Source organism: Balaenoptera acutorostrata, chromosome 10 (genome assembly GCF_949987535.1).
Source record: "Balaenoptera acutorostrata chromosome 10, mBalAcu1.1, whole genome shotgun sequence".
NCBI lineage: Eukaryota > Metazoa > Chordata > Mammalia > Artiodactyla > Balaenopteridae > Balaenoptera > Balaenoptera acutorostrata.
Genome location: NC_080073.1, coordinates 39,271,125 through 39,294,029, shown reverse-complemented (window position 1 = coordinate 39,294,029; position 22,905 = coordinate 39,271,125). Strand labels below are relative to the sequence as shown.

At 50.4% G+C, this 22,905-nt stretch overlaps 1 protein-coding gene, 1 non-coding gene and 1 pseudogene across 9 annotated transcripts in view; 2 read left to right on the top strand and 1 right to left on the bottom strand.

Moving 5' to 3' along the window:
* Positions 1–1,316: 1,316 nt before the first annotated feature.
* Positions 1,317–2,195, top strand: LOC103014874 (NEDD8-conjugating enzyme UBE2F-like; annotated as a pseudogene).
* A 9,725-nt stretch (positions 2,196–11,920) lies between these two features.
* TRNAG-CCC (transfer RNA glycine (anticodon CCC)) lies at positions 11,921–11,993 on the bottom strand. Its single transcript has one exon. It is a non-coding gene; the product is annotated as a tRNA-Gly (tRNA).
* Positions 11,994–15,475: 3,482 nt separating this feature from the next.
* Positions 15,476–22,905, top strand: part of DAG1 (dystroglycan 1) — a 65,370-nt gene continuing 57,940 nt past the window's right edge. For 4 of the 8 annotated variants that reach the window (XM_057554890.1, XM_057554895.1, XM_057554893.1 and 1 more), the window contains exon 1: positions 17,999–18,176. The gene's annotated coding sequence lies outside the window, so the exon portion shown is untranslated. The other 4 variants (XM_057554889.1, XM_057554894.1, XM_057554896.1 and 1 more) reach the window with 3 other exon arrangements.

The window sequence follows — 22,905 nt, the reverse complement described above, 5'->3', positions numbered from 1 at the left end:
TCTTCTTCTGGCTGTTGATTGGTATCCTTTAATAATTGTTTTATAATAAACCAGTAATCTAGTAAGTAAAATGTTTCTCTGAGTTCTGTGAACTGTTCTAGCAAATTAATCGAAATTGAGGAGCAGGTCTTGGGAACCTCTGATATATAGCCAGTGGGTCAGAAGTACAGGTGACAACCTGGAGTTGAGATTAGCATTGGAAGTTGGAGGGGGTCGTCATAAACTCAATTTGTGGCCAGTTGGTTAGAAGCACAGGTAACAACTTGACCTGTGTCTGAAGTGGAGGGCAGTCTTGTGGGACTGAGCCCTTGACCCATGGAATCTGATTCTATCTCTGGATAGATAGTATCAGAATTGAGTTAAATTCTCAGACACCCTGTGGGGAAGCCTCCACACACATGTTGGAATTGGGTTCAGGGAACCCTTATTTATTCCATTTCTGCCTTTTTAAAAAAATTTAGTTGATCTTTTGTAGTGTATCACTTTGATTCCTTTCTTTCCTTTTTTGTATATTTTTAAAGTATTTTCTTAGTGGCTTACTTAGGGATCACAATTGATATCTTAAATTTATGACAAGCTGGTTTGAATAATACCAACTTAGTTTCAAGAGTTTACAAGTACTCTGCTCCTATACATCTCTGTTCCTCCCCCTTTATATTGTTATTGTTACAAATTATATCTTTATACATTTTATGACTACTAACACGGATTTATAATTGTTTTATGCATTTGCCTTTTAAATCATGTAGAAAAAAGAGAGAAATTACAAATCAAACCAAAAGTATCATGATCTTGGCTTTTATATTTACCTATGAAGTTACCTTTACTAGTATCCTTTATTTTAAATTATGGCCTCAAGTTACTATCTAGTGTCCTTTCATTTTAGCCTGAAAGATTCCCTTTAGCATTTCTCATAGGGCAGGTCTACTGCTATATCGTTGTTTATTTTAAATAAGCAAATAGGGACATCCCTGGCAGTACAGGGGTTAAGACTCCCAGCTTCCACTGCAGCGGGTGCAGGTTCGATCCTGGGTGGGGGAGCTAAGATCCCACATGCCTGGCAGCAAGGCCAAAAAAAAAAAAAAAAGCAAATAGTTTAAATTTTCCTCAGTTTTACTTTCCAACACATAAACATCTATAAATATAACTCACATAAAATCTCTCTTGAGTCCTCAGTTATAAGAGTGTACGGCCTACCGCCCGGAGCCAGTGAGGCTGTGAGGGGGTGCGTCTCGCCGCCCCTGGCCCGCCTGGCCGGGTGTTGGGCGCTGGGCAGCATCACCTGTCTCGGGGTGCCCAGGATAAAGGTAGCAGTAATGCTGATGCTGGCAAGCAAACTGAAGAGGGATGACGGTCTCAAAGGGTCCGGGGCGTGAGCCACAGCCTCTGACTCGATGGGTTTCTGTGAGAGCAGGCTGCTTGTTAAAGAGGTTGCAGAACTTGTTGCTAATTTACCTTGTACGTGTAAAGTGGATTTTCCTGATCCAAACAAGCTTCACTGTTTCAGCTGTCACCCCAGATGAGGGTTACTACCAGGGTGGAAAACTTCAGTTTGAAACTGAAGTTCGGGGACTTCCCTGGTGGTCCAGTGGGTAAGACTCTGTGCTCCCAATGCAGGGGGCCCAGGTTCGATCCCTGGTCAGGGAACTAGATCACACGTGCATGCTGCAACTAAGAGTCCACATGCCGCAACCAAAGAGTTCCGCGTGCGGCAGCCAAGACCTGGTGCGGCATCAATAAATGAATGAATGAATGAATGAAACTGAAGTTCCCGATGTGTACAACATGGTGCCTCCCAAAGTGAAATGCTTGACCAGGATCTGGCACCCCAACACCAAAGAGACAGGCGAAATACATCTAAGTTTACTGAGAGACCATTCGACTGATGGCACTGGCTGGGCTCCCACAGGGACACTGAAGGATTTTTTTTTTTTTTTGACCGCACCACAGGCACACAGGATCTTAGTTTCCAACCAGGGATCGAACCTGTGCCCCCTGCAGTGGAAGCTTGGAGTCTTAACCACTGGACCACCAGGGAAGTACCACTGAAAAACAGTGTTTAGGTATTAAACTCTTTGTTTACTGATCTTTTGAATTTCGATGATCAACTGAATATTGAAGCTACAGAACATTTGCAGGACAAGGAAGACTTCAGCAATAAAGTTGAAGACTACATTAAGCATTATGCCAGATGACAGGAGGAGAAGACTGCAGGGCTGTGGACTGTGCATTAGAAGTTTGTCTCCAACTGAAACCAACAGGGAGCCTCCTCCCCAGTCCTCGTGCTCCCCTCAGTCACGCTGGGGCGTCGGAGTCCTGTGACCATGTTGTCCTGAGGAAGAACCTCTTCACAACCACCCACTGTAGACGGAGAGTTCCACATAAACACAACAAGGAAATGTGTGTGGGGTTCTAAAGCATTGTCTGCTTAACATGTTTACTTTTTTGGAACTGTACTGTATAGGCTGTTGATAAGATTCTTGAGAAGTTGTAATGAACTCAACATTGAGGCTAGAGCTTGCTTCTCCCCCTTTTCCCAAAGTCAGTTCCCTGCACAGGTGATGCTAATGATGTGCTCATTGTAGTTCACAGCCTGGCGATTAGAAACCTGCTACAAACTGTGACTGGATGCAAATTCTCTTAGCTCCTTCCATGGATGTTGGCCCTGCCTAGACATCGTGAAGCTTCCCAGAATGCATAGTTCACTGTAGATCTCTTACTGAAATGCATATTTTATTTAATGTAAGTATATTTTGGAACAGATTTGTAATTTGTATGATTTAATGCTTTAATTATTTTTTTCTATTCTCAGTTTGTATTTTCATTGTATAGAGTAGACAGGAAGATGTTGGGGCAAGCAACTATTGAAGAGAAATTTTTTAAAAATATGAAAGACAAAAAAAAAGAGTGTACGTGGTTTTGAGACTAAAAACTTTGAGACCCACTGTTCTAGAGTTTATTTCTGGGAGTCAAATTGTCAGATCATGGCTATGAGAGAATGCATATTCTTACATTTAATCAATAACATAAAACTTTGGGACTTCCCTGGTGGTCCAGTGGTTAAGACTCCACACTCTCAATGTAGGGGGCCTGGGTTCGATCCCTGGTCAGGGAACTAGCTCCCACATGCATGCTGCAACTAAGAGTCCTCATGCTGCAACTAAAGACCTCCCGTGCCGCAACTAAGAAGTCCACATGCCACAATGAAGATCCAGCGTGCCGCAATGAAGGCCTGGCTCAGCCAAATGAATGAATGAATGAATAACTAAATAAATAATCCCACATGGTGCGTGGTGTGGCCAAAAAAAAAAAAAAATCAAACTTCTTCCCAAAATGGTTATATAGCAATAAGCAATAATATTTTAAAACTGCATCTCTGGCCCTGCTTTTATAACTCGTCTCTTACACTCCTCTCTCCCCTGCTCTGGCCACATTGGCCTCCACACTGTCCCAGGCTCACAGGTTTATTTCCACCTGTTTGCTCACTGTCTCATTTCTGTCACTTCTCAGCCCTAATATCTCCTCACCTGACATCATACTGCACATTTGTTTATATGTCTGATTGCCCTCCAGAACAGCACTGTCCAACAGAAATATAATGTAAGCCACAAATGTGGGCACACTATGTAATTTTAAAATTCTTGGTAATGTTAAAAAAAAGTCAAAAACAGGTTAAATTATTTTAATAAGATATTTTATTTAACCCAAAATACTCTAAATATCATTTCAATATAAAATCAATATTTAAAATGTTAGATAGTTAACATTATTTTTTTACTAACTGTTTGACATCAGGTATGTATTTTACACTTACAGCACTTCTCAATTCAGACTACACATTTCAAGAGCTCAATAGCAGCGTGTGGCTAGGGGCTACAGTATTTGACAGCACTGCTCTAAAATGTAAACCCTGTAAAAGCAGAGCTTGGTCTGTCTTGTTCCTGGCTAAATCCCCAGCACCTAGAACAGTGCCCGGCACATATTTTATATTCAATTAGTGTTTGTTGAATTCGTGAATGAATAGAATGGCTTTGTACTCCTTGGCAGCCTTCCGTAGCACAGGTCCCAGCCTTCTGAGAACACATCATCTGGCTGGCAACCATCAGGCATAGTCAGGACAGCAGCGCCACCTGCTGGGGAATGGGGAGTCACGCACCCATGAGAATCAGGCACCAGGACTCAAGGCTGGTGGAGGGGGCAAAGGCAGGAGGTGGGCTCTGGATGCCTGGAATGCTATTCCTTACCTGAGTCTTGGACCTTCAATTTTCCAAAAATCTTTCCCAGACCTTATCTCCTAGTATTACCAAGGTAACTATCATATTAAGAATTCCATCAATAATAAGACTTACCTGGTGGCACAGTGGTTAAGAATCCACCTGCCAATGCAGGGGACACTGGGTTCGAGCCCTGGTCCGGGAAGATCCCACATGCCGCGGAGCAACTAAGCCCGTGCGCCACAACTACTGGACCATGCCAGGCTCCCTTTTGCATGGTCTACACCGGAACTCTGGAAATGGCTGCCTGAAAGTCTCCTACAGGCCAGCCCTCTGCCCAGTCCTTTTATTTTTTATTTATTTATTTATTTATTTTTGGCTGCATTGGGTCTTCGTTGCTGTGTGTGGGCTTTCTGTAGTGCGGCAAGCGGGGGCTACTCTTGGTTGCGGTGTGCGGGCTTCTCATTGCGGTGGCTTCTCTTGCTGTGGAGCACAGGCCCTACAGTGCACAGGCTCAGTAGTTGTGGCCCACGGGCTTAGTTGCTCTGTGGCCTGTGGGATCTTCCTGGACCAGGGCTCAAACCCAGTGTCCCCTGCATTGGCAGGTGGATTCTTAACCACTGAGCCATCAGGGAAGCCCTGCCCAGTCCTTCTTAACTTCTGTTGGGTTTAGACCTTTTGAGAACCTGATGAAAGTCAACCTCCTCCAAGATTACACTTGCACATTCGCGCGCACACACACACACACACACACACACACACACACAAGTTGCTCGTTTGTAATGTTTGGGGATCCAGAAAGAGTCAGTATGTATAAAATTGTACTAAATGGGGATTTCCCTGGTAGCCCAGTGGGTGAGACTCTGCGCTCCCAGTGCAGGGGGCCAAGGTTCGATCCCTGGTTGGGGAACTAGATCCCGCATGCATGCCACAACTGAGAAGTCTGCATGCCGCAACTAAGAGCCTGCATGCCACAACGAAGAGCCGGCACAGCCAAAATAAATAAATAAATATTTTTTAAAAGTTGTACCAAATAAACGGCACCTTTGTCTAACGGCATAGTGGGTCTACAATAACCATCAAGTTTCTGATCCAGGTGGAGAAATCTCCTAGCAATGTTGAATGAACAAAGCAGAATAATAATAGTAACAATAATAATAACCACTAACACTTATTTAGCATTTACTATATGCCAGACACTGTTCTCTTTATGCTTGTGTTCTTTCCTTATTCCACTCCCTTTCAAGGTAGAAATCACAATTATTCTAATATTACAGGTAAGAAAATGAGTGGAAAGTTTGAGTAACTTGCCCAAGGCCATATATCTGATGAGCGGCCATACTGGGGTTCAATTCTGGCAGGACACCATGTTGTACATAGAATCTGGTCTGAACTCCATGATTTTTTAAATTTAATAAATATTAACTGAGCACTTTTTTTCACATGGGCATACAGCAGCGAACAAAAGTCTCTGCTCTCATTTTTTTTTTAATATTTATTTATTTATTTGGCTGTGCCAGGTCTTCGCTGCAGCACGTGGGATCTAGTTCCCTGACCAGGGTTCCAACCCAGGGCCCCTGTATTGGGAGCACAGAGTCTTAAACACTGGACCACCAGGGAAGTCCCTCTCATAGAGGATTCATTCTAGTGGAGGAGATAAGACAAATAAATCAGTTTACATATGTCTCCTAGTGATAAGCACTCTGAACAAAACAGCAAGTAATACATCCAGAATACTCTTGCCAGGATTCAGCCAGGTCCTTTGTTAAAAGCCTCCTGGGGAGTTCCCTGATGGTCTAGTGGTTAGGATTCGACACTCTCACTGCCATGGCTGGGGTTCAATCCCTGGTCAGGGAACTGAGATCCCACAAGCCATGCAGCAAGGCCAAAAAATAAAAATAAAAAAGCCTCCTGGATCCTAGGGCAGACAACAACAGTTCTTTCCTCATCTCCTACCCTGGGTTCAAAGTTGCTGGTTGGCAGCAGGAGGTGGCAAGAAAGTGACTAACAAGTCCAGGCTCTGCCTAGAGATGACCACACTAGGCAGCTTACCAAAAGCCCTAAATGAGTAGAAGAGGGATTCAGTTTCAAGGTGAACCAATTGGGAGGGCTGTGCTGGGTAGGCAGTGAAGGTTGGGAGGGCATGAGATTCAGGCAGGACCCAGAAGTATGGGCATGATTTGGACTTGAGCTATGCTTACTTAGCTCAAGCCCTGGTATATAATAGGTGCTTAGTAAATGTGGTGAATGACTGATAGAGTTGATAAATGAAAAAAACAAAACAAAAACAAAACACACACCCTTGTATTGATGGGTGTGTGTGTGAATGAGAGCTCAGAACTTCAAAAGCTCCCAGAGGCCCGCAAGTTGGCAGCCAGACCCATCTGGATGAGCAGAAGGCAGGGGGGCAGCAGATACTGTTGGGGTGTGCGTAGAACAGCCCAGCCCTGGTGAGTGCGGGTCTAGCTTCTCAGCTGGGTCTGAAGCCACCCTTTCTTTTATACTATCTCCAATAAGATGATATGAAGTAGCTCCCAGGAGGTGGCAGGGCAGATGGACCCCTTGAGGCTCCCTAGCCCAACCTCTCAGGCTCGAGAGGGCAGTGCAAGTCAAGATGGCCAGGAGCTGGCCCATGGTTCAGCCAGTTGGGGCAGAACCAGACTAGAATTTCTCTGACCTTAAGTGCACTTCAGGGGCTTCTAGCCTGGAATCCCTGCAAGCACTGCAGGATGTTTAGGGACTCTTTTAAATTATAGGAAAGACTGTGTGTGTAGGGAGTGTTTGGGAAAGTGTCAATAGCTTTTTCAGATGATGGAGGTAAGGAACGCTGGGGACCCTGCCACAGGGAATGAAATCCATGGTACCCCCTTCCTAGAGTTGGTCTCCAGACAGGCTCTATGCTGCCTTCCCAAACATTGGCTGGCAGGCCCACCATCTCCCTTGGGGCTTGCCATGGAGTACTCAGCCGCTTCCATTCCAGAATGTGTGTGCCCAATCAGGGGGTGGCAGGAAATAAGACTTTCTCCGGTCCTTGGGGGCTACTGGGTACAGCTGGGAGCTTGGAGCAGCTTCCTGCAGCTGCTGGGGACAGGGAGCCAAGGAATGCTTGCCTGTGTTTCCCTGGCTTTCCTGGGACCTGCTGTCCTGCCACTGAAGTCACTGGGCCTCACCAGGCCCCACTCCGGGCCTCACTGTTGGTACATTTTATCCCATTATGAAAGGAATCTGGAACGAGTTGACTCTAGTGTTGGGCAATGCAGGACCAGCAGGAGGCTGCCCAGCTGGCTTATCTTGTCAGTTCCCCTACCTCCTTCCCTGAGCTCCCCGTGCTTGGCCCCAACTCCAGACCATTCTGCTCAGAGTCAGGCAAGTTCCAGCAAAGTCTAGGATGCCTGGTCAGGGCCTGCTCAGGCAGTCACCTCTTCCCTGTTCTTGTCCATCTGTCCAGGCCTGGACAGGCTCTGCTACTGCTGAACCCTTCCTGGGAATTCCCCAAGCCAGCAGGAAACTAAGCTGCGCCCCTCCCATAAGACCCAGCTTCTGTGACCCCTACTCCATATACTTCCTCAGACCAGGCCAGGCTGCCTGACCCCCCTCCATATACCTCTTGGTTTCTTGTGTGCAGCTTTCCCTGAGGAGCTGGAACGCGTGCTTCTCTGTTGCCCTGGCCATGACTTCTAGTTCTCTGTCTTTGGCCTTCTTGCATGTCTGGGAACAGAGTAGGTACTCAGTAAAAGTCTTTGTTATTTTATTTATTTATTTTTTTGGTCACGCTGCGTGGCATGTGGGATCTTAGTTCCCCAACCAGGGATGGAACCTGCTCCCCCTGCAGTGGAAGCACAGAGTCTTAACCACTGGACCGCCAAGGAAGTCCAAGGGCTTTGCGATTTGATTTGCATACTTCCCTGTCCTCTACCCACTTCCTTACCCTTTTACAATTAAGGACTGAAGTGGGCTTAGATTAAATGCCAGAACTTCTAGAAGACCCTATAATCAGGCTACCCTGAGAACACCTGTGTTCAACCACTGTCTCCCCCCCCCCGCCCCCCCCTCCCCCACCCCCCACCCCAGGTCTTTTTGCTCTTTGAATGGGGCTGGCTGACCTGGAGCCCTCTGCCTTTTCCTCACTGAGGTTGCCCTGAAGCTTCTTCCCTCCCTCACTGGTCCCTGACTACTCATACAACTCAACAGTGTCAATACCCCCACCAAGGTTGAGCCCATGTGAACAAAGGGAGAAGGAGAGAGAGACCCGCCCTGTTTCTCCCAAGTCTGGAAGCCCCTCTCATGAATTCAAGGCCTCTGTGTCCTGGGCTCCAGAGGTGGATAGGTCCTGGTAGTCGAAGTTTTTTGGGTTTTTTTCTGGCTGCGTTGGGTCTTCGTTGCTGCGCGCAGGTTTCTCATCGCAGTGGCTTCTCTTATTGCAGAGCACAGGCTCTAGGCACGCAGGCTTCAGTAGTTGCAGCACACGGGCTCAGTAGTTGTGGCGCATGGGCCCTAGAGCGCAGGCTCAGTAGTTGTGGTGCACGGGCTTAGTTGCTCTGCAGCATATGGGATCCTCCTGCACCAGGGCTCGAACCCGTGTCCCCTGCATTGGCAGGCTGATTCTTAACCACTGCGCCACGAGGGAAGTCCCAGTAGCTGAAGTTTTGATGCAGCTATATCCATCTGTTCACTCATTCAGCAAGCATCAGTGGAGTTCCTTACTCTGGGCCAGGGACAGTGAAGGCTAGGAAGATGAATAAAGATTCGCAGCTTGGCTATTTACTGGCTGTGTGACCTCTGGTGACTTTACCCTTGGGCCTCAGTTTCCTCATCTGTAACATGGGGCCAATAATAACAACTGTTGCAGAGGGTTGTTGGGAGGCAAAGTGAAATTTTGTGTGTCCAGGGTGCAGGACAGAGCTCAGTAATGGCAGCTGTTATTATCAAGGGAAATCTTTGTTCTCCAGGAGCTTGAGGTCTCCTAGAAACAATAGGGAGTCAGATGCTGAGAAGGCTTTTGGGTGTTGTTCTTGAGTGGAATAGGCAGGACTTGGGTAGGCGGAAGAAGAGGGGCCCACACAGGTGGCATTCTTCAGGGAGTTGAGGGGAGGGGATGAGACTGGTGAGTCTTGACCAGTCTGGGGCAGGCCCCTATTGCCCAGGGTGGTATAGGGTGGGGCTCAAATTTATTCTGCAGGAGGCTGGAAGTCTCTGAAGGTACGTTGGTTTGTAAGGTTTGGCCTCCAAAATGCCAATTGGACTCTCTGGGAAGTCTCTCCAGAAGTCTACAGGTCTCCAGCACAGACTTAAGGCTCCAAGAGGCCTCATTTTCAATCAAATGTTTGTTCACTCATTCCAATTTTACTGGGTACCTTCTAAGTGCCAGGCCCTGTCTCAGGTGCTAGAGGTTCCCAGGATGGAGGGAATAGCCAGACATAGATCCTCTAGTCTGTCCTAGGGATAAACTTTAAGTGAGACAATAATATGGTGGGGTAAACCAGGGTCCACAGCAGAGACACCCTGCCCAGGCCAGAAACTGAGACAGGGGATGAGCAGGAATGAGGTCAACCAAGTGGCCAAAGAATGCTGTGGGCAGAAGTGTCACACCTGGGAAGGCTTGAAAGGCTTGAAGGGAGCTGGCAGATGCCTGGCATGTTTGTAGGAACTTAAAGAGGTTCCCTGTGGCTGGGGTCATGTGCAAAGAGAAACTGGAGTAAAGATGTGACGGTATGTGTTGAGAGAAGTGGAGCGTGGGGGCCAAGCTGGACAGGTCAGGATGAATGAGAGGTCCTCGCCCACTTGCCCCCCTCCCAGCAGCAGTGGGAAGTCGGGGGCAGAGCACTGAGCAGGGCTGGATCACAGGTAGATTTCAGTTTGGAAGTTAACTTTGGCTGCTGCCTCACAAAGACTGGGTCAGCAGAGGACGGGGCCCCACGGCCCCCTGCAGGCCACAGTGGTGTTATGGGAGAAGGTTCTCAGAAGACAAGGCCCCAAAAGACTAGGGGGATGTGCAGGGTAGGGGCTGGCACCTCACCCTCAGACTGACAGGAGGCAAGGGGACTTGGCCCTGGAGGAGCCTGGGAGCAGCAGCAGCTGTTGCTCCTCGTGAGGGTTCAGGCAGTCCACAGCTGTGGTGGGTCTCCAGGATTTGAGGTCAAAGACCTCTGAAAGGCAGGGCTGTGGTGGGCCAGCAGGGCCATCGGCCAGGGAAGGGGGGAGTCGTGGCAGTTCAGCGGGATGCAGTGTCCTACTCTGATCCAGCTGTCTGGGAACAGCTGCTGGCCCGGAAGAAGGAGGGAACCCAGGCAGCAGCAGGTGAGGAAGCTCCCTGGCTGCTGGGCTGTGGGAACGGAGGCTGAGAGCCAGTGGGGGGTGGGAGGGCATTGGGAGAGAGGCAGCATCTGCTGCCAATAGACCAGCCTGGCTCCAGTGCATTCTTTTTCTTTTTCTTTTTTTTTTTTTTGGCTGTGCCCGCAGCTTGTGCGATCTTAGTTCCCCCACCAGGGATCGAACTCGCACCCTCGGCAGTGAGAGCGCAGGGTCCTAACCACTGGACCGCCAGGGAAATCCCAGGCTCCAGTGCTTTCAGAGGCAACTGAAATTCCTCTGGGAAGGAAAGACTGGGGTGAGGATGGGGGTGGGGAGACTAGGGAGGGAGCCAAGTACTTTTCTCTGTGTTCCAGTGGTTTCCCCCAAAGACCATTCTCCTGGGCTGCACTGCCTCCTCAGGACCCCTCTAGAGCCCTCCCCCACCCTAGTGGGGTTGTTGGTTTTTATCCCTCTCACCGACTCTTCAGCTCTCCTTATCTGCACCTGTGTCCTGGCCCTTCTAGGAAGGAAAGTAGACAACCCAACGCCTTTTGGAAAGCTCTGGCCCATTGGGTCATAGAGGGAAAGGGGTTTTCCCAAGGTCCCAGTCAGTCAGAGGCAGGCACAGGGGCCCCTGCCTGTGTGCAGCTAGCCCTTGGGGCCTCAACCCTAGGTACCCACTATAAGAACAACTAGGCCTGGTACGCCCCCAGGAACTGCCTCCTGAGAACTGGGAATTGATGGGACTTACTTAGTCCCAGTGGTTGTAGGTGCAGTAAAGAGGCCTGTGGGCTCCCGCTTCTCTGCCCACCTCAACACCAGGGCCTCAGCACCATCACCATTGACCCAATTGCTGAGGGTCCCAGGCAGCAGGGCGAGTACAAGGAAGTTTCAGGCAGAGGGAGGGTACGGGGTCAGCTGAGGCCAGTCTTCCTTCTTGGGGGCCCCAGCATGAGACGAGCAGCTGCTCAGCCCTGCTTTGAGGCCCAGACTATCCCCTTCAGGAGCAGCCTTCCCTCCACCCTGATGTCCCCACCTTTGTATTGTTCCAGCTGCCACATCCCCACATGTGCTTGGGGCCACAGAGATGGGATGGGAATGAAGAGATGAAATGTTTCTTTTTACCTTTGCTGTAAAAATTCTCCATGGATCATGAATGGGTCTTTGTATGGCTCTTAGGACATGTTAGTGCCTCTGCAAAGAGCCACGACCATGCTTGTAGCCAGTCGTGCCCACACCCAGAGGTCCAGAGCCCTGGCTTCCAGCTGGGGTCTCTCTTACCTCAAGAGCCCAGTCCCCAGTCTGTCCTGTTCCAGGCCTTCTATTTTTTTTTTTTTCAGTATTTATTTATTTGGCTGCGCCGTGTCTTAGTTGTGGTGTGCAGGATCTTTTTAGTTGTGTCATGTGGGATCTAGTTCCCTGACCAGGGATGGAACCTGGGCCCCCTGCATTGGGAGTGCAGAGTCTTAACCACTGGACCACCAGGGAAGTCCCCTGTTCCAGGCCTTCCTGGTCCCTGGGGTCCCTTGTCAAGTTCAGCTGACTGAACCCATCTGATGAATATAGACCCTCTCCTGCCCTTCCCGGGTAACCCCAGCCAGGACCTCAGTCCATTCCATTCGGCTAAATGGCAGCTGCAGGGAGGGAGCTTTGAAGGTTACCGCCCCTGATCAGTGAGCAGAAGGGAGATGGATGCGACAGCTGGCTGAGGCCTCATGTGCCTGCCAGGTGACACCCCGCATGTCCTGAGGGCCTCCTGCAAGCCTGTGTCCGGCAGCAGCCCCAGGGGAGTTGGGTGGGGGGGGTATCGCCCAGAACCTGTCTTGAGGCAGGACATTCCCACCCCTCAACACACACACTCCTCTGCTCTCTCCCGCCTTCACCTTGGTCCAGACCAAGTGCTTCCTTTCCTCAGAGGGTTGGTGCTAGACCTTCTCTGGTGGGCTCTGCATGGTCTGTCCTAAAGCCCTTACCTGCAGTGCATACCAGGAGCTGTCCAAGCCATTCCTCTCCCCACAGGCATGTTCCCTCCCCCTTGGTCCTTCCTCCTCTGGGGCTGAAAGGAGGGGTGCTGCCTCTCTGGCCTCTCTGTATTCCCGTGGAAGATGGAGGCAGGGAAAGTGAGAAATTTTCTCTCTAAATGCTTGTTCTGACTTGACTTCCATGGTGCCTGCTGTCCCTCCCCCTGAGGATCCCCATCTGTGCCCCTTCCCCTGCCTGCTCTCCCACCCCTTTCCCCGCCTCCAAGGGGAAGGAGGACCTCCAGGGCTGGGGCCAAGCTGCTGCCCCCTCATTCCTCACCCAACTGCATTCCTTCCAGGAGGCCTGAGGGCAGTGTCCCACTCCCTTCCTCCTCCTCCTCCTCCTCCTCCTCCTCCTCCTCCTCGCTCCCACCCTTCAGCTTCCCTGCCCCTTGCTTCTGGGATCCTATACTTCTGGCAAACCCAAGCCTGGTTAAATCCAGCTCCAGTGCCCGCCCTCCCACCAGTCACTCTTTCTCCCTTGTTCAGGGTTCCATTCACTGCTCAGGCCATGGTGACCTCCCGGTTTCCTCAGACCCGTCTGGCCACTTTCTCCTCTGACTTCACTGTTGTCTGTTCCCTAGAAAACCCCAGGACTTCCTCCTTTACCTCCTGCGGGCTCTGCCTTCAAAGAGAGGACTTCCCTGATACCACACAGCAGATCCTGGCCCCTCCCGGCCCTCTCATCCCCTGATTATTACATTTTTATTTACTTATTTATTTACTGTATAGCTTGTTACACTAGAATTTGAGCTCCACAAGAGCAGCTTGTTCCTTTTATCCCTTGCTGTATTTCCAGCATAGAGTAGACTCAGTAAATATCTCTGGATTAATAATACACTGACAGATGTTTCACAATGGTCCTGATTCAGTCATATAAAGTGATATTCTGTCACTCTCAGTGAGCAGGCAAATCTGAAGCCCACATATGAGGTCACTTGATGATGAGGGACAGGCTCAGAGAAGGCAAGTAGCTTATTTCAGGTCACACAGTGAACTTAGCTCTGGTTCGCAGCAGGGGCTTATTCCTCATATGGACACACCTGGAGGTTTGGCTGATCTGCTAACATTCACTCTTTATCCTTTATTAGCTCCCCTCAAGATGCCTGGATGGATCCCTCTTACTCCTCCCCCAGATGCTGGGGATTTCCCAGACCACAGGTGAGGCTCCCAGGGACACTGCCTGTATCTGTCAGCACTCAGCCTAGAGCAAAGGGTGTCTGTCCACTCAGGTTCAACACTTTCCAGTGTTCTAACAGCATACCCATCAGCCATGAGAGCAGAGTCAGAACCAGTGGTTGTCAGGTAACCTGTTAATGTCTCTTGACTAAGGGGCCACTGAGAGGAGCTGAGGCTGATGAGAGGCACGCTCTCAGATCTCAGGCCAGCTCTGAGAGGAAGAGGTCTTTCTGCCATGGAGGAGCCCTGGCCAAGCTCTGGGCCAGACATGGACATATGACTGAGCGTGGAGAAGGGACTCTTAATCTGGCTGAACAAGAAGAGTGTCGGTCTGAGGGCCTGGGTTCAATCCTGGTCAGGGAGCTAGAAATCCCATAAGCTGCATGGCGCGGCCAAAAAAATAAATACATAAATAAAATAAAACAAAATAAAAAAAAAAAGACTGTGGGTGGCTTCCGCCAAGACTCTGTGTTTAGGGGCTAGCTGGTCAGTGACTAAAAAGAATTAACAAAGAGGCGCCTCAGCTTTGTTTGCCTCCGCTGGCTCCTCAGCCAGACCAGACCTAATCTGGTGTTTAGTCCAGTGCTCAAGGCCACAGGCCCAGTGATTTGAGAATAATCACCCAAAGTTGGCCTTGGGGGACTGTCTTATCCCAGAGCCAAAAGGGAGTGGAATGTGACTGAGGGAGAGGGCAGTGGACATGTGTCCATCAAGGGGAGAGGCGACTTTTATTCATTCGACCAACCCTCACCCTTGCTGTGGAGTTCCTGTCCCCACAGGGCTGTATGTTCCTGGAGGGCCAGGTGCAGAAGCAGCTGCCTGGTTGACTAGAAGGGAAGGCCCTATGCCAGACATGTATGAAGGGGTCTGGTGGAAGTGCTGCAGTTGAGGTCCCTGCAAGGGAAGAAGATTTCTGGGAAGACTGGTGTTGACCCGCAAACACGCCTACTAGCAGTTTCTCCCGGATGAACTTATCAGCCCTTTCTTTCTGCCAGAGCTGCTGGACAATCTGCCTTCTGTTAAATCCAGACAAGAGGGACCCCGCCCTTGCCCTGATTTGGCTGGCCTTGCTTGTCAGCCCACTGCCTCAGGCAGACCTGCAGGCCTGGCATTTGGACCAGGAGCCTCCACCCTCAGCCAGCACTGACCCCTGCCCCTCTCCATTGGGCCTTGGGGAGGATCAGTAGCAGGAGCCTCCCTCCCCATCGAAGTCTGAGGCTGGGCACTGGCCCTTGGCCCTCGGTTCCTTGGGAATATGCCAGAATGAAAAAGGCCTGGAAGCCTAGGACCAGAAGAAAGTTTGGCCCAAGTAGGTGTCTGCTGGATTTCACCTGAGCTAGAACCAAGGCCCTAGCTTAAACCATATCAGCACCAAGTAAGCACTGGGACATTTGCTTTGGGCCTTGTACAAGGCTTAGACCCTTGGGGATAACTGCCAACCAAGAAGGGAGGCAGGCAGCATCCCCTGATTCCTTCTTTTCCAAACAGAAATTGAGCCTCTATTATGTGCATGCTGTTAGGTGATCGTTGCAATGTGGGATCAAGCAGGTGCACATATCTGGCCTCAAGGGCTCATACTCTTGTGGGGAAGACAAACCTCAATCTGATAATCTTCCTGAAGCCTCTGGCTGGGGGTCTAATTGGAGGGTGGAGGAAGCACTGGAGGCTATATGGCCAGGAGAGTTGAGGGCTGACTGTCATGCCTAAATAGCCTCATTCTTGGTCTCTTGATCAGTTCTCCCTGAGCCCATACCACGTGGGCCCTTTGGGCAGCTGTTCTTGGGTGTGCCCTGGGCCTCACTCTTGGCTGTGCTCTCCAACTGGCAGTGAACACCAAGCCTGATCTAGGATGGCCTAGGCACTGCTGGGGTTCCAGAATAGCTCCCAAGGGTGAGTCACTGGGGACCTTGTGCTGAGCCCTAGGGTGAGCTGTGGGAGCCCCAGGAGAGGAAAGGTTTCAATTCTCAGGACTATAGGGAGTAACAGGGCCTTGACTTTATAGCCCCCACCCAACCTAGGGGCCCATGAAGACTGTCCACCTCTCTCTATGGGCTCCATGGGGGCTGGTTGGGCTCCACTGGGGGCTGGTTAGGCCCCAAGAGGCTGGCCATCCAGGCCTCTTGCCTTCTAGGGCCTGAAGGAACAGGGGGTTGGGGGAACCCCAACTCCAGACAAAAAAGAAGAAGCCAGCAATGAGACCCAGAGCTCACATCTGTTCTGGTCTTGTGGGGGGAGCTGCCAAGGCTGGAGGGCTGGGGAAGGGGGAGAGCATTGGGGCCAGCCTGGGACAACAGCATCTCCAAGTGAGTTCCAAACCTGGAGAGGCAGGGGCTGGAAGGATTTGGCTGTAAGGGCTTCAGGCAAACTCTGGTTGTTGCTCCCCTCCTCCTAGAACTAGGAAGGGCCTATCCCACCTTTTGGCACCAGCTGGTTGAGGTAGAGACCTTCCCATGGCCAGAGCTCTGGGGGAGCTTGGGCATGGGGTGCTGGGACCCTGGAGGCCAGAGTGAGGCCTGGTGCCTCATCTAGCAAGACCAGTGCCAAAAATGAAGAAGGGGAGTTACTCTAGTATCCATGGATGGTCATTGAGGACTAAAGAGCAGCTAGCAGTTTCTGTGTAGACGGTAGGAGGGATGAGTCCTATACTCACTGCTGTCTTTTGTTTTGGGAAAACATATATATATATATATATATATATATATATATATATATATATATATATATATATATATAAATATAATTATACAGTCAGACACTAAAATACCCAGCAGAACCTAGGGCTGCAAAGCAGTGTCTGGTGTGCGTTTGTGGGTGGCAGGGAAACTCTGCAAGCTGAAGGAGTGAATGGAAAGAATGTATTTTGTTTAGAAACCCAAATAATTTTCTACATTTTTAGCCTTTTTTTTTTTTTGACATCTTTATTGGAGTATAACTGTTTTACAATGGTGTGTTAGTTTCTGCTTTATAACAAAGTGAATCATCTATACATATACATATATCCCCATATCTCCTCCCTCTTGCGTCTCCCTCCCACCCTCCCTATGCCACCCCTCTAGGTGGTCACAGAGCAGCGAGCTGATCTCCCTGTGCTGCATTTTTAGCCTATTTGAAGCAGGAGAATTTTAGAACTGGATTTGAAAGACCATAAATTTTTTAGTTTTAACGTCCAAGGGATAATTTGGGGCTTTTTTCCTGGTTTTTACTTCTTTTTCTGGTCTGTGTGAATGAAGTTTGGAGCCTAAGCATTTAAGTATAACGCATCACAAACAAGTATGTGTGTTTGAGAGATGAGGCATTCCTTTTTGCTCTCTCTGAAATTTGCTTCTTCTAGTCCTTCCTAAGGAGGGGAGAAAGCAGGGGAGACCCAGGGCTGTCCGGATTCCGGGAGGAACCCCTGGCAGGCAGCAGCCCGTTCTGTGTTCAGAATGTACTCGTTGACAAGAGTGCGGGCCTGGAATTCCAGCCTGGCCACAGGCCCAGGAGGGAATGGACACATCCTGCACAGGGTTTGGGGAACCGAGCCCACCACGGGTCCCATCCCCATACCCGTCCAGTAACTGTCGGAGGTCTTTGAGATAGTGGGCCTAGGTAAGCCCTGGGGAGTGGGAGCATTTTTAGGACCCTCCCCTTGAAGGGAGACAGACCTCAGCAGTAACTCCCTGCCCTTTACTCCCCCAACTCCCTGAAAGAATGCGGGCCTCGAGTGAGTGACCAGCGCCAGCGGGTCAGAGCTATTTCTGGCGGCTGAGGAGGCACCGGATTCCGGGTGTTCAGGGCAGGAGGAGGGGAGGAGGGTCAGGCCTGAGGCGCTTCCCGGACACCCCCGCCTGCTGGGGGCTAGGCCCCCGGAGAGGGGCAGCCTTCCTGCCCTTCCGGCCCTCGGCCCTCGCCTCAGTTCCTCATCAGTGTAAGAGTCGGAAACGGGACCATCATCCTTCGCAATTTGGAGGACGCTTCCTGATTGTTTTCTTGTCTTAAAATTACCTGATTTGCGTTCGACAGAAATCAGGAGGGCGGAAGGCAGTCTATGGGTGGCCAGTTGTGGCCGGGCCAGTTATCGGGCCTGACCACCCGGGTAGGTTGGATGCCTCTCAGGGGCCCACATGCCTGAGGTTGGGCGGGGCGCCCCTCCCCCACTCCCACTCCTGAGCTCTCCGGGTAACCCGGACGGGCCGGGGCGTGTCTCGGGTATGGACCTGGCCCGCCGTGGGCGGGATTTCCAGGACGGGGCGTGTCTTTTCAGACGGGGGCGTGGCGGTCCAATAAGCAGAGCGGCGCGGGGGGCGGGGCCTGTGCGCGGGTGCGGCGCGCTGCGGGGCGGCCGACGCAGGCAGAAGCGGGGGTCGCGGGGACTGCCGGTCGGCGCCGCGCGGAGCTGGCAGCGGGATTGGCTGCGGCTCTCGCGTGTCAGGGGGTTGCTAGGCTTCGGTCGCGCGCCCCGCCCTCGCGCTCCGCGCCCTCTCACTGCCCGGTACGTGCTCGCGCCGAGGCTGCGGTGCGGCGCTAGAGCTCCTCGGGCTCGGCGGCGGCGGCGGCGGCGGCGGCGGGAGCTTCGCGCCGTGTCCCCGGGGAGCGGCGGCGGTGTCTCGCGGGCGGGAAGAGCGAGCACCTGCCGCGGCCCGCCCGTCGGCGCTCGGTGAGTGCGCCGCCCGTCCACTGCCGCCGAGCCTGGTAGCCCAGGCCCCCATTTCCGTCGCTGGCCCAGCCTTCCGAGGAACACCTGCTGCTGCTCTCGCTGTTTGGCCCGGGGCGGGGACACGGTCGCGGATGTCCTTGCGGGTGAGGCGGCGACGCGGCCCGGGTAGAGCCGCCCCTTGCTCTCGGCCCCTTAGGCGAAGGCTGGGGGCGTCCGGGCCCGGGCTGCGCGCCGCGGCGGTGGGCCAGGCCTCAGCCCGGGCCGCGCTCCAGGGGACGCGCGGCGGTCGCGGGCGTGTGCGGCCTGCGGCCTGCGGACTGTCTCCCGGGCTTCCTCAGAGGGTCGCGCGGCCCAGTTTGGCCGGAGCCCGAGGATGGGGCATTGAGCCCCTCAGGAGGCGCCGCAGCCGCTGGATCCTGAGCCGCTCAGAGCCTTGGGGTCACCCCTTCACACACATACACACTTGGCTTCTTTGCTGTTTGGAAAACCATATTCACCCGCGGGTATATTTGGAAAATGTCTCCAGAGAAAATGCTCTCTCGGTTTAGAATCCTTCTGCCGTAAATTCCGAGTTAATTTCATACGAACTCAACTACTAATTTAAAATGGATATTTTAATCTCTATGACTTGAGAAGCTCTTAAATTTGTAAACTTACTTCAGAATTAGTTTTAATGGTGATCATGAAGTTTTGTCTTGGTGAGAGCTATAGCCTGGGACAGCACGGTTATAGCCTAGAGTTGTCTTAAGAGCCCGGCCTGCTGTTTCCCTAAATAAGCGAGTAGACGTGATTCCTGGCATGGAAAGCCAAACTCTGCAGGGAGGGTGGTGTTTATAGGACATAAGTCCAGATAAAGAGTTGGATGTGCTACCAGGTGTTTTGGAGTTTGGTGTAGGTGGGATGTTGTAACTTTATCAGGTTGTTCTATGCTCAAGCGTTCAAAGACATAATTTTGGGATGTCCTTTTTTAGAAAAAGAATTGAACATTGGAGGCATAGTTTGAATATGAAGAAGTTGAACTGAACTTTGTTTGCCTTGGAGCCAAGTAATAAGAGCTCCTGGCCTACATGCTTAAAGGAGGCTGAGGAGCCATTTCTTGGAGGAGTGAGATTTGAGGAGGGAGTTGGATGAATGATATGAGCCTGTTTAAGGCCTGTGGGATACTGTAAGAAAGTAGGAATAAGCATTACTATATAGGCAACAAACATCTGGTTGGAACATGAAAGCTTGTGTTGTTACGTGCCTCTGTTGAAAGAGGCAGAGAGCCAGTCTTTACTGCTCTGAAAAATTGATTTAGCAAAATACATTCATTTATTTAACAAATATTTGGCATCACTGCTTACCAAATTCTGTGGTAGGTCCAGGGGACCCATGTAAAAGAGACTGGTTCTGCCCTTAAGGAACTCAGTTTCGTGGACAGTGGGGGATGGGGAACCTATGATTGATAGTGTCTGCCCACTAAGTGTGCTCAGATGGTGCTTGGGAGCCTGAGGAGAAAGGGAATTCCTGAGCTGAGGCTTGCAGGGCCAGCAGAAATTAGCTGGGGGACAGCAAGGTCTGGACACAGGGAACCACATGTATATGAGTGCCTAAAGTAGCACATGTGAGTCCTCCAGCATGACAGGTGGGAGCCCCAGGCCTTTCTTGTTGTGCTTAGTAGTTCAAACTTCATACTCAAGGTGCAGGAGTCTGGGAAGGCTTTTCAGTTGAGTGGCATGGTCCAGACCCATGTTTAGAAAGATCTTGTTGGTGGCCACATAGGTAGTGGCAGGGAGGGGATGGGAAAAGGACCTCAGGCTCTGAGGTTGGCCCTTAGAGGAGAGATGAGAGAGAAGGAGCCAGCTGAAGAGACTGGCTGAAAAGTTTGAGCAAAGGGAATACCAAGCTGTGATGGGGGAGGAGACTGCATTCAGGAATGTGTGGGCCAGAATATTTAGCATGACCAAGGCTTTAAACCAGGTCTTCTGCAAGTTTGCTAGTACCTCTTAAACACTGAATATGGTGGGATTTGGAGGGACCCTGGGGCAACTTAGACTGGGATTATTTAGAAAAGGAAAAGCATGGCATTTGTTTGTTAAAAACCTTAAACAACCTTATTTCTCACTTGAACTGCATTGCATTTCTTCTTGGGCAGGGCTGGGTTTTTTTTTGTTTGTTTGTTTTTTGTTTTTTTTAGGGCTGGTATATTAACCCCTGAGAGTAGATGTGTGTTCATCCCTGTTGAGGCAGATGGGAGCATGTTCAGTCCTTTACCTCACAGTTGTTCCACCCTTCCCTGTGCTCTGGGCCAGTGACACGATGGATCTACATCAGCCACAGTTGAGGGCCTTCTGTGTTTCTGCTCTGCATGCACCGTTGCTAATGCTTATGAGAATCCTTTATAGTGGCTTAGCAAACCGAGTCATAGATGAAGGAATGTTCCCAAGGTCACACAACTGTCATGTGGCAGAATTAGGATTTGAACCCAGGCTGAACATTTGGCTGTACCCATCTGTGTTTCTGTTATATCAGACTAATAATGGTGACCTCGGTTGGGTCCTTCTCTGGTAAAGACCAAGCCCAGGTGTCTGGTGGTGGGCAGAATGCCAGGACGATATGGGAAGGTGATCAGTGATCCCACGTGGAACTCCAGGAACATGTTGTGCGGGACCATTTTTCAGAAACCTAGGGTTTGTCAGAGCCTTCTTGAGGCCTGTGCTGGTTGCTGTGGGTACCATGCTGAAGTAAGCCAAGGAACTTGGGTCCAAGGCTGGAGAGGGCAGACTTTAGGGAAGAACTGCATTGGGCTAGACCTTCAAGAACGGTTAGTGGTTTGATTGGTGAAGGAGTGGTGGCAAGAAGGTCACAATTCTGTGGAAGAAGAAATGAGCAGAGGAAAGGGGTGGGAGGGAGAAGACTGGGCACTTTTTTTGTATGTTCTGGAAGGTTGGGTTGCAGTCAGAATGCCACGTGGAGGAGTTTGGTGTTATGTAAGAACAGGAAACCTTGAAGATCTTGGAGTACAGCTGTGATTGGATCAGCTCTGGGTTTTAAGAAGTGAGCCCTCACTGTGAATGTTGAGGCTGGGCTGGACCAGAGGCAGGTTGGTTACTGCTGTGGTCCAGTGGGGGAGACACTGGATCTGAACAAGAACAGTGGTCAGCAGGGGAGTGGAGAGAGATAAAGAAGGTTCAAGATGAGCCAGTTCAGCAGATGTTAGGGACCTGAATGGTTCTGGTACCAGCAGGGCTTTACCACTGAGTGGAAGAGGCAGGAGGTTGACAGTGAAAAGATGAGGATGTAAGGCTGCATCAGCCAAGCAGTGGTGAGGACTTGAGAAACTCCAAATAAAGAGGGGTCCCTAGAGAATTCCCCAGTTGTCCAGTGGTTAGGACTCTGCGCTTTCATTGCCGAGGGCTGGGTTTAATCCCTGGTCGGGGAACTAAGATCCCACAAGTTGAGTGGTGTGGCCAAAAAAAAAAAAAAAAAGAGGGGCCCCCTAGACTGCAGGAATGGGAGAAGGCTTGAGTCTTTGTGGCAGGCAGGTAAGATGGCAAGGAAGAAGTGAACTTATGAAAGAGAAAGCATGATTCGTTGACCCACTTGGTAGGTAGAGGAATAGTTTGAATTAAAATGTCTATATAGTTTTGGATACTCAGAATCATGGTGGGTGTAATGTAGCTTTATTTTTTAATATTTATTTATTTATTTGGCTGCATTGGGTCTTAGTTGCGGCACGGGGGATCTTTGTTGCAGCATGTGGGATCTTTTTGTTGCGGTGCACAGGCTCTTCGTTGCGGTGCTCGGGCTTCTCTCTAGTTGTGGCACACGGACTCTAGAGTGCGGGCTTAGTTGCCCGACCTGGGATCGAACTTGTGTCCCTTGCATTGGTAGGCAGATTCTTAACCACTGGGCCACCAGGGAAGTCCCCCGTAATGTAGCTTTAGACTGGATTCAGTTAAAGAATTGCCACTGGCTCACAGATTTGACCTGTGCAAGGCAAACTAAAGGTGGCCCGTGATGGTGTGAAGTTAGAGCCCCTTTACCTGTGCTTGCTTTTTTAAATTGGGTTTTTTGGGTTTTTTTTTTGGTCATAGCCTTCTTGATAAGAGGCACATAACTAGCCTAGTGGAATTGCAAGTGTTGACAGATACATTTTGTGGATGGGCAAGAATTAAGAGTGAAGTCTCATGAGTTTTTTTCCTAGCCAGTATAGGAAGTCAGCAATGAGAAGTTTGATTCAATATTCCAGGTTCCGGGGTACATTGTTTGGATTTGAGCCACTGCAGAGTATGACCGCTTGGAGGCTGGAGGCTTCCAGAGTATCAGAGGAGCAAGAAATGGTGGTGTGAACATCGAAGGGGACTCAGATGGGGTGTAGGTATTGAACCTTAAGGGAACTCAAAGTGAGAATACAGGTAGTATGGTCTTCAATGTGTCCTGTATATTGGTCAAGGATTTCTCCCTCCTTTTCTGGAGTAAGTGTTCTCCCTTCTCCATGTTAAAGAGTGTTTCTGTGCCTTTGCCAGTGTTATTGTGCTGTTGCTTCTTTTTTTTTTTTTAAGTGTTTTTTTTTTTTGATAAA